General features: G+C 32.7%; 1 pseudogene across 1 annotated transcript; it reads right to left on the reverse strand.

Annotated features, from left to right (window-relative positions):
* Positions 1 to 2,718: 2,718 nt before the first annotated feature.
* On the reverse strand, positions 2,719 to 8,477 carry LOC145132090 (uncharacterized; annotated as a pseudogene). Its single transcript, XR_013717874.1, has 13 exons — positions 8,220 to 8,477; positions 7,795 to 7,947; positions 7,671 to 7,729; positions 7,420 to 7,465; positions 6,964 to 7,139; positions 6,708 to 6,875; positions 6,486 to 6,618; positions 6,240 to 6,409; positions 5,717 to 6,176; positions 5,450 to 5,646; positions 4,594 to 4,665; positions 3,458 to 4,488; positions 2,719 to 3,374 (listed from the first exon to the last, which is right to left on the reverse strand). The product of XR_013717874.1 is annotated as an uncharacterized LOC145132090 (transcript).
* Positions 8,478 to 9,855: the final 1,378 nt, after the last annotated feature.

Genomic DNA, 9,855 nt, shown 5'->3' on the forward strand with positions numbered 1-9,855 from the left:
CTTCGTACTAGAGTTACAACTAGGAAAGAGTTTCGATACCGTCACGGATGAAAATTGGAGCATCGCGTAAGGAGGTAGATGAGTCGCCACTAAGTAATCACTTGGATACCATCGGTGGGCATTTCGGATTCAACTCACGAGGAGACACGGAGATTTAACCCATACATGAGACCTTATTACTACGCTACGATTTAGCTCTAGGTTGTCTCCCACTTTGAGCTTAAAACTTAACATAGGATATCCCTTTGAACTCTATAAAAGGTCGTAAACTACATTGACACCATAAAATGTTTTTCAAACAATTTTTCTTGTCCTTTATTTTGGGGAAAAGACACCGGTACTCGCCTTAGACTCGCCTTGTACTCTCCTTAGTATTTAGGTACGATCAGCTACACCAATATACCTATTCCTTACTTCTTAATCTTCCATCGAAAAGTTATTTCGCTTCATCGATTTTATTTATCATCAATAAAATACTTTATAACCACTTCATACAACTTACTAGACCTTTCCTAACAATGTAAGCCATATTCTCGCTAAAATCTCTTGACAACTTGCTTTAACTTAACACTTTTATTGAAAACTCAATTTAACCAATATTGGTTTTAACCTTGCTATTTCAATTTCATTTCAAATCCATTTCAATGGATAGATGTGCTTTTAAGGACATATAAACCATTTTAAATCTTGCTTACCATTTTGGCATGTTTTCGAAAAACTTAGAGACATTTTCTTTTATAAAAGTGTTTAAACACTATGCTATAAAACTTAAACATATAACATTGAAGTCATATTATATGTAAAAGCCTCCTCAGATTTCCCAAACCACTTTTGTTTTGACACATTCAACCGCTTTCTCTTTTAAGCATTGTACTTTACTTAAATGTGTTTTCTTGAAACCCAACATGGTATTTTTACAACTTTCTAATTCAAACATATTTATAAAAAATCTCTAATTCCTACATTTCCAACATACCTCATTTGTTTATTTTATTTCAAATTATTTCAAACTATTTTTACAACTTTCTAATTCAAACATATTTCTAAAATTTAAAGCATTGCAAAACTTAGTGTTCACTTTTAAACTTCCAGTGACGCACTTTCGACAATGCACAATTGTTCATCCAAATATATTAAGTCTTTACTTTATCCAATTTAACCATTGTTGGACTACATCCTAAAAAATCAAATTGTAAGATTTTTAATTACTAGTTATGGTGTTTCTTCTTTTTCACAAATGGAGTTTAACTTAATAAGATAACTCATGATTTTTGGCAAACACTTTAAAACTTCCACATGTCTATTTAATCCTCAACATATATCAAGTATTGAAGTTCAAATTACATCTCATCCTAGTTTTAAATCGGCATATAATTATTGATCTTAAAAATTTAACAATAGCAAATATTGTTGCTCCCTTCCTTTTCTGTCCCCCGCACTTGATTTCTTGCTCTCCTTCTGATTTCAGATCTTGAACACCCATAATAATAACATAATATATTGCCTAACTTTGTTTCTGTGTATTTTGCTTCTCTTGGTACCATGTTCTTACACATGTAGATTAGAAGTCTACCATTTCGTTTTGAGTAATTAATATGTGTATAGTTGTGAGACATAATTTTGATTTAGTCAACTTTTATATATTCAATTACGCCATTTATCACATACATTTTATTTTTATTATGAAATCTAAAGTAAGTAAGTAATCTTTATTTACATTCTCTCTTTTTTTTCTAAATTTAAAAACTTGATTTAAAGTGCAATTTTCATTGTATTTTTCTTACAATTAATACACAACTAGGTGGGGACCCCCGCGTTGCGGGGGTCGGATGCGACAATTTTTTCCGTTGTTTGTTCTTTGTAAATGTCATTTGATCAACTATTGATAAACACAGAATTCCTAAACACCCTGTAATGAAGAACACATAAATCAATTTTCTCACCAAAATACTAAAAAATAGATTTCAAAATAATCACAATTTAAGCCGCAACTTTCCATCTGACCATAGCAGCCTATTATTATGAAAAATTGCCTGAAATATCCCTTAAACAGCTTCAGTAATAAAGTCACAAAATAAAATAATGTTTCGGTTTAATAAAACAGGTTGCATATCTTTTAATAAAACAGCCTATTATTACGATCAGAAGTTTTACGGGAAAAAATTTCAATAAAAACAGGAAATATTTTTTAAATTTGAAGTACAGTGCTATTCACTGCATCTATAACCTAAAATGGAAAACTAATCAAAATGACAATGCAAAAAACAGGAAAAGAAAAATAGGTACAACTTCAAAGTACATTGTTACTTAGGACATTTTAGTACAAAAAATAAAAAATGTACCTAATGGCAATGTAGTTAGGTTTTTGGAAAAAAGAATCAAAGAAAAATGGAAAAAAAAGAAGAAAAACGTGAAAATTCAAAGTATGTTGCTATTTACTACAATTATACAAATGCTTCCATGTCACATGCAATATTAAAACAAACAGTTATTAAAAATTAGTAGTTGTAAAAATTAGTAGTTGTAATTGGAGGTCAATAACAAACAAAATGATAGTATTAGTTTAAATTTAGCAAAAAATAAAAAATGTTCCAACCTTGCAATTATAAATGTATAAATGCAAAGTTCATTGCTATTTAGAGCATATTACTCCTAAAAATGGAAAATGCACCTAATGCCAATGTAGTTAGGTTTTTGGAAAAGAAAAATCAGAAGAAATTAAAAAAAAAAGGGAAAAATTTGTAAATTCATAGTATGTTGCTATTTACTACATTTACAAACTAAATATGGAAAAGTTTAATGTGATACAAGTGTCAAATATAGATCACATGCCTTATTTTCCAATTGATTATCAAAGAAAAACAATAATTTTTATTTATAATCCTCTAGTTAACTGTCCAAGTTACATGGTTGGAACTCAATAGGGGCTTAGGGGGGCCATGGTTGTAACTCAATATGCCACCTTTCTTGTGGATCATCCTGAAAACCACTTGTTGAATCAACCGAAGATCTCCCCATCAGCAGATATCTGCCAAAAACAAATAAATAAATAAACTTGTGCACCAACGGGAACAGGGAATGTGAGATTATGGAGGAAGCCATTGATGTTACGTGTAAAAATAATCAAAAACTATTTATTATCTAATAAACTACGAAATCAGCAGGAATATCCAGCCGAGCAATGTTGTCGCCTCGAAAGGACTTGGCAGCTTTTGACTTTGAGTCGGTTTTCTACTATTCGCTGCTGCCCACAAACTTCTACGATAGCTTTGTAATTTCCATTAATGCCAACAGACTTAATCAAAGGGATACACAGCACAAAACCATACGTTGTAAAATCATGAATCCACAGACCTGAAATTCCCAAGAAATGCCTAAAAATGTTCAAATGAGAATTTAAGAATTTAGCATATTCAAAGGACCTATCATACAAGTTGAAAATAGTTCAGATTGATACCTCTTACAATTATGTGGGGGAAGTGTAATATCATCAACCTCCAAAAGAACATGAAATCATGCCAACCATTAGATAACGGAAAACTGTTTCATACTTGAATTACATTGCTATAATTATGCTAAATGTTAATAGTAGAATGTTGTAATAGGAGTTAAGAATGAAAGAATGATGATATAAGGAACAAATCAGTAGAATCACATTGCTAATTGTTGCACCTAACCCTAACTATGAATCTTAATTACCCCCTAAAATACCCTCTATACAGGGTCTAGGAAGGTGTCACTTTTTGTTTACCCCTTCCATCCATCTACCTGCATAGGAACAACGCAAATATCAACACAAACATTTTTGCCACTAATAGTAACATGATAGTAACAAAGAGATAGAAGGGCATCGATATGAGGTTTAGAGTACAATATTGAAATAGGAGAATATCAAAGTAGGATGGTATAATTGGTCGTACCGGTGGCTCTGATACCAACAACAGTAGTTTGGTAAACCTATAACAAAATGAAAAAACCAAAAAAAAATGTTTGCATTCTCACACTTCTTTTCCACCTTCTTACCAACAGCAGTACAATATTTCTGGTGTTTTTACGATATTGCCCTCAACTAACTTTGTTGTTGAATTAAATTTTGGGGGTCGTGAAGGAGGTGGCATCATTCCATCGGTCATCGGAATTGGAATAGGTGATTCCATCTTTGTACTACTTTTGGAATCATATCCATTTGGAATTGATTTTCCAGCTGGCTTCTCAACTTTTGGCAAGAGGAGCACCCATTTCACCCCTGTAGTGGAATCAATAATCATTATAATTGCATATTCAAATATATTTATAACATTATACTTTTAGATTATTTCTTATTAGGGTAAATGAAAATGGACTTAGTATAATCTCTTTTTTTATTAGATAACAATATCAAATAAGCTAAAGTGTGATGATAGTAAATTTTTATGGAAAATAGGGAAGAAATGTTCGGTCGTATGTCCTTATCATTTTGGGAAATTGATTCGGTGGTCCCATGGTTGCCTACACAATTTAAAAAACACAAAAACATAATTCAATTCAGAATGGGTAAAATATGTAATGAGAGGTACATTGCGAAGAAAAACAATCATAAAAAGTTAGGATTACCATATAAGAGTTCGAATCATTAGAATATGAAGATGAAGGGATCCTGTGAAAATACAAAGATAATTCATTCCCCTGTCAATGAAGAAGCAAAAAGCATGAAATAAGATATACATCATTTCTATATCATTATCATATGAATATGAATCCTTTAAAATCAGACATTTTGACTTTTTCAAAAGCTTATTTATTAATTTTCTTTCCTTTAAGTCACCTCATCAGTCATAACCAGACAGAAAAAACACGAAAAATGAAAAAAAAATCTCTAACTACTTAATCCAAGGGTTGATATCACTTCAGTAGCACCAAGAAGTAGTCCATCCCAATTTACATAGAAAACATTCCCTGATTTATGAACTTAAAAGTCATTTTAACCTTAGTCATGCTATTTGACTGGTATTATCCAGCATTGTTGTTTGTTGTTAAAAAGACAAAGTACATTTCTAGAACTTAAAATTATGTTAATGTTAATGATAGTTAATTGAGTAAACATAAACCAACACTAACACATTAAATTTCTCAACAAAAAAATATGTTTAGCTTTTCAGGTTAATGGTGATTTTTTTTACTTCAATTTTTCCTGTTTTAAGGCTTTTTGTGTAATCTTCCTGTATGTAAATAGTGGGTGTTCACTTAGCCATCAGGCTAACAGGAACTCCACAACACCAGAAAAATGAGAACACCAACTTACACAGTTGAGAGCATGAACACCAAAATTAAAAAGCAATGCAGTTTTGAAGAACATGTATGTAATTCTTCACTTATCCTTAAAAAAAGCACACATGAAAAAAAAGCCTCATAGAATATTATTTATTACAAGAACAGAAAATACTTAATTTAGCATAGCATAATCAGTCACCTGCACAGGGTATACATTCCACAAAGAATGTTTTCGAAAAAGATTTGCATGGATTTTTGCCTCTGACAATTCTGACCCGGTTCCGGTTTAGCAAATTTTGGCTCTTCATGTCTTTGAAACCACGTGTTGTATTTTTTATGGTACCTCCATGATTGTTTCTTTAATTCTTTTGCAGCCAGATAGTGTTGATAAGCATTCTGCATGAAATCACACACACATTTTAGAAAATTTAAAATAAAAATTACAAATGATATAAAATAAAAATACCTATTGATAATAAATGCAAAAAATAAAGTATCGATCCCAATGTTGTCGGATCCAAGACGTTCCCAAAAGGCTGAGTTGTTCACAATTGGAGCTTGCACTTGTGGATAGCTTTACGGGGTCACCGCAGGTTGCCTCTGTAAAAGAGTTAAATAAAAAATAAAAAATGAAAGTATGATGTAATAATATGTACTGCAGTGTAGATTTTGGGACGTTCTGAGTCTCGGGGTTGGGGGAGTTTGTAGAAGGCGGACTCAAGCATTTGGAGGTTGTATTGTTGGTCGTGGGTCCCACCTAGGGACACGGCTAACCCACTAACGTTGTCTCCAATTGCACCCAAGTCAGACAGGATTCTTCTACCAATCACACATAGGCTAACCGACTGGTTTGATTGTAATGGCTGACCAGGTGACAGGTCAACATCGCGTGTGCTTTGTGCTGCTACTGTCATAGTCCCAGATCCCTAAAAAAATTATATTATAAAATATAAACCGTAGAAGAAAAATGAATTAAAAATAAATTATACCTGCTGCATGTCTAATGCATATGAGACGTTTAAATCTTCTTCATTGGAAGTGTTCTTGTTAAGGACAGGAGATTGTGCAGGATCAGGTATTGAGTCATCAGATGTAACGCTTTGTTGGTGTATTTGTTGTTGCTGTTGTTCAATCTCATCAACTTTTGAATTATTATTTGCTGCTTCAAATCGTAATTTGTTTTTAAATTTCATTTATCTTTGACAATAATGTTAAAAAAAAGTCAAAGAGTTTACCGCTATCTTTAGAACCGGTTGACATTTGTTGACTTGACTGTAAATGGATTAGATTTTTTTGTTGTGCTGACGTGGCAGTGTTGGGACTTGCTGGCGGTGGCCCACCCAATCCACTTGAGCTTTGGGAATTAAACTGTGAACATATTAACATAACAATAACATCATTTATTTAAAATAAAAATAATCTAAAGAATTACAAAATATGAAATATGAAGGAGAAACCTGCTGTAGAAGAGGGTTTTGCTGTGTTGAAAATTGCTTATAGGTTCCTCAAGAAATAGGCGGCATTCCAGGAGGGGTGCCGCTTCCTTGTTGTTGTACTTGTTGGAATCTCTGCAAAAATTTCTCCCTTTGATCTGGTGCTATTTCAGTTCTTCCACGGAGTCGTCCCTGTTAAAATTAAAATTAAAAAAAAAAAAGTAAATACATTAATAGTATTTTAGTTAATGTAGATACAATATAATGTACAAGTGCATACCCCTTCATGCAGAGTTTGGAAGGAACTTCCAGGTCTCTACTGAATGCCAGGAACACCAGAAGGTGAAAAGACTCTTGTAGACCAAGTAGGTGATAGAATATGGTCCGAATTCTCATATTGTAAGGAACCAATAACTGAAACATGATAGTAGATACGGCCTGGTTCCACATTGCAACCTACACAATGAAAATAAATTTGAACACATTATAAACATAATATCATAAGTAAAAGGAAATCTTAAAGAGGGGTAGAAATGTCTTTTTCAGAGTACTTATTTTACAAAAGATGAATTAACTACTGAACTCTTAGAACTCATAACCAAGTAATAGAGTGGAAGTAGGTTTAAGCCTGCCATTTTCTTGAATTTGCACAAAAATAGACAAATAATAATGAATTGATAAAATGATATGGTAAAACCCCAAAATCATATAAAATGTAATGTTAAAAAATTAATACCTTTTGAAGAAGGTTCATACAGAGCTTCTGAATTTCGTGACTTCAACTGCAAACATTTTCCATAAGCTATCATGATTTCAATCACTACTAACATAACCAAAACTACATTAACTATAACAGAAGGGAAAACAATTTTGTTGAGAAAAGAAACATTTAGAACACTAATTAATCTATCCAATAAATTAATATAAAATACAAGTAAAGCGATGATAACAACATAGAAAAAGAGACCTAGGAATTTCATCGAATACCTGGTGGGCAGCAGCCAAAACTTCATCCATAACAGTAAACCTCTCTTTATATAGAGCAACTATAAAAAGATAGAAGATTTGTAAAAGACCTGAATAAAAAAGTGCAAAAAAATTGATTAATTACCTCTGGCATCATCAACGACTGCAGTACGCCTAATCAAGTTAGAGAACCAAAAATCCATGGATGAAGATGAGAAGCCCGCAGTCGGAAGTCTTGAGCCAAAAATCCTAATTTTGGGAATCAAGCAATCATCGTGTTGTCCGTAACTTTACACACCTATATGGTTTATAGAATCAAGAAAGAAACATAACTGGGATTAAAAAAAACCCGAAAATGAAATCATATTGAGAAATTCGGAGTGTTATCAGGTTTGTTTTGGTTGTCGATTTGTAGAAGAAGCAAAAGCCCTAAAATTGAGAGCGATTAAGCGGTTTGGTGATACTTTTTTTGTTGGTTCGGTGGTTCCATTGTGTGTTTTTTTTCCATGATCGACATAGGCAATAAAAGAGAATTTTGTGTGCAAATTCGTAGCAAAAACTAAAACATACTTGATGGAGAAAGGGTGTGCCATCACCGGAGCCATTGGGGAGTGGTAGCTAGAAGAAGAAGTGAGAAGCGTATACTTAATCACCCACCGGAACTTCAAAGCACCACAGCTGAAGTGAGAGGAGGCGGTGGAGGTCAGAATGGAAGCAGGGAAAACACACCTGTGCCACCAAATCCATGGCAGCCATTGAAGGCACCGTAGTAGAAGGAGCAAAATCGATCGGTGGGGTGGGGTGGGGTGGGGTGGGGTGGGGTGGTTTTAGGGCTTCTAGACGATTTTGATGGGAGAAGAAAAGGTTGGATAAGAACAAAGAAACTGAAGACATTCCTTACCATGGTCAAGGAGCGAACCCAATGAACAGTAGCCTAGTTAGTACCTTTGTTAGGCACTATTCGTAAGAAGTGTCCTCCTTTAATATATATATATATATATATATATATATATATATATATATAAAAGAATATGAAAAACATTGTTCTTATCATTTTTCTAAATCCATAAAATATATGTGAAAGAATACATTTTCTTATGTTTCTTCTTCTCTTTCAAATTCTAAAAAGTTTTAAATGTTATGATTATTTATCCCTCAAATGATTGTTTTTGTAAGATCACTAATTAATAAATGCATTATTTTCAATGATCGATATTTTTATACCTTTCTTAAAATAGTGTTCTACTTTGGAATTTTCAGTGAGTTTCTAAACTCTCAAACTTGTTTTCATAAGTATTATGGCTCCTAGTAAGCTTGAATTTGTCCTTACTTAAATAATTGGACAATTTTTCAAAAAGTGTAATACCAATATTTCTATACCATTTCCTTTAATGACGAATTAAACATTTAACCTTAATTAATCTGTCTAGTATATTACTACTTCGTTTGATCGTCACTCGTGTATCTTCATTCTCTTGGAATTACTATACATTTTAATACTGGTGAGATTACTTATTATTTCTAAACACTCAAAATGTTATCTAGACAATGTGAATTAATTTATCATAAACTTTCATCGCCTCCATTTGCAAAAATGACTCTCTAGATATATACATTCTTTGAATATGGGTTTATGTAGCAAGACTAAATTAGTAGTAAATATAGCCTCTAAGATCCTTGATCATTTCGTAATTTATTGTGTAAAACGACACTTGTATAATCTTCACATTTGAAATGCACCAAAACTTTGATGCCTACCCTTAATACGTATTTGTAGGAACTTACCCTCGATTGCTTCTCTTTCATTCGTGCTACCCCTTCTTATTTCGAAATATATCTTTTCTAGATTTAGTAGCCAACCTGCAAGTGAACAAATTGTTCCTAACCTTTTTTTCCAGGCGACAAATTTACACTTAGTGTTGATTTAGAATGCAACTGAAGAATCAATGCGAACTTAACGCTCAATGCAGTTGGTGCTTCATAAATGAATTATAATGATCTTTTAAGTTAGATAATATCTAACGGGATAATCCTTTTTGAACGAGGTCGCCATGGTTGGGTCATGATTTCCATGATCCTATTTTCCCACAATCTAGACCGTAGAACTCTAATTAGGGAAACATTAGTTTGATTATAGATAAAGAATTGGGCTCTTCCCTTGAGGAATTCACCCAAAATAATCAAAGATTTCTCCAAGTCACCATCT

The sequence above is a fragment of the Lactuca virosa genome, chromosome 8 (genome assembly GCF_052849685.1).
Source record: "Lactuca virosa cultivar CGN04683 chromosome 8, Lactuca_virosa_CGN04683_v6, whole genome shotgun sequence".
Classification (NCBI taxonomy): domain Eukaryota; kingdom Viridiplantae; phylum Streptophyta; class Magnoliopsida; order Asterales; family Asteraceae; genus Lactuca; species Lactuca virosa.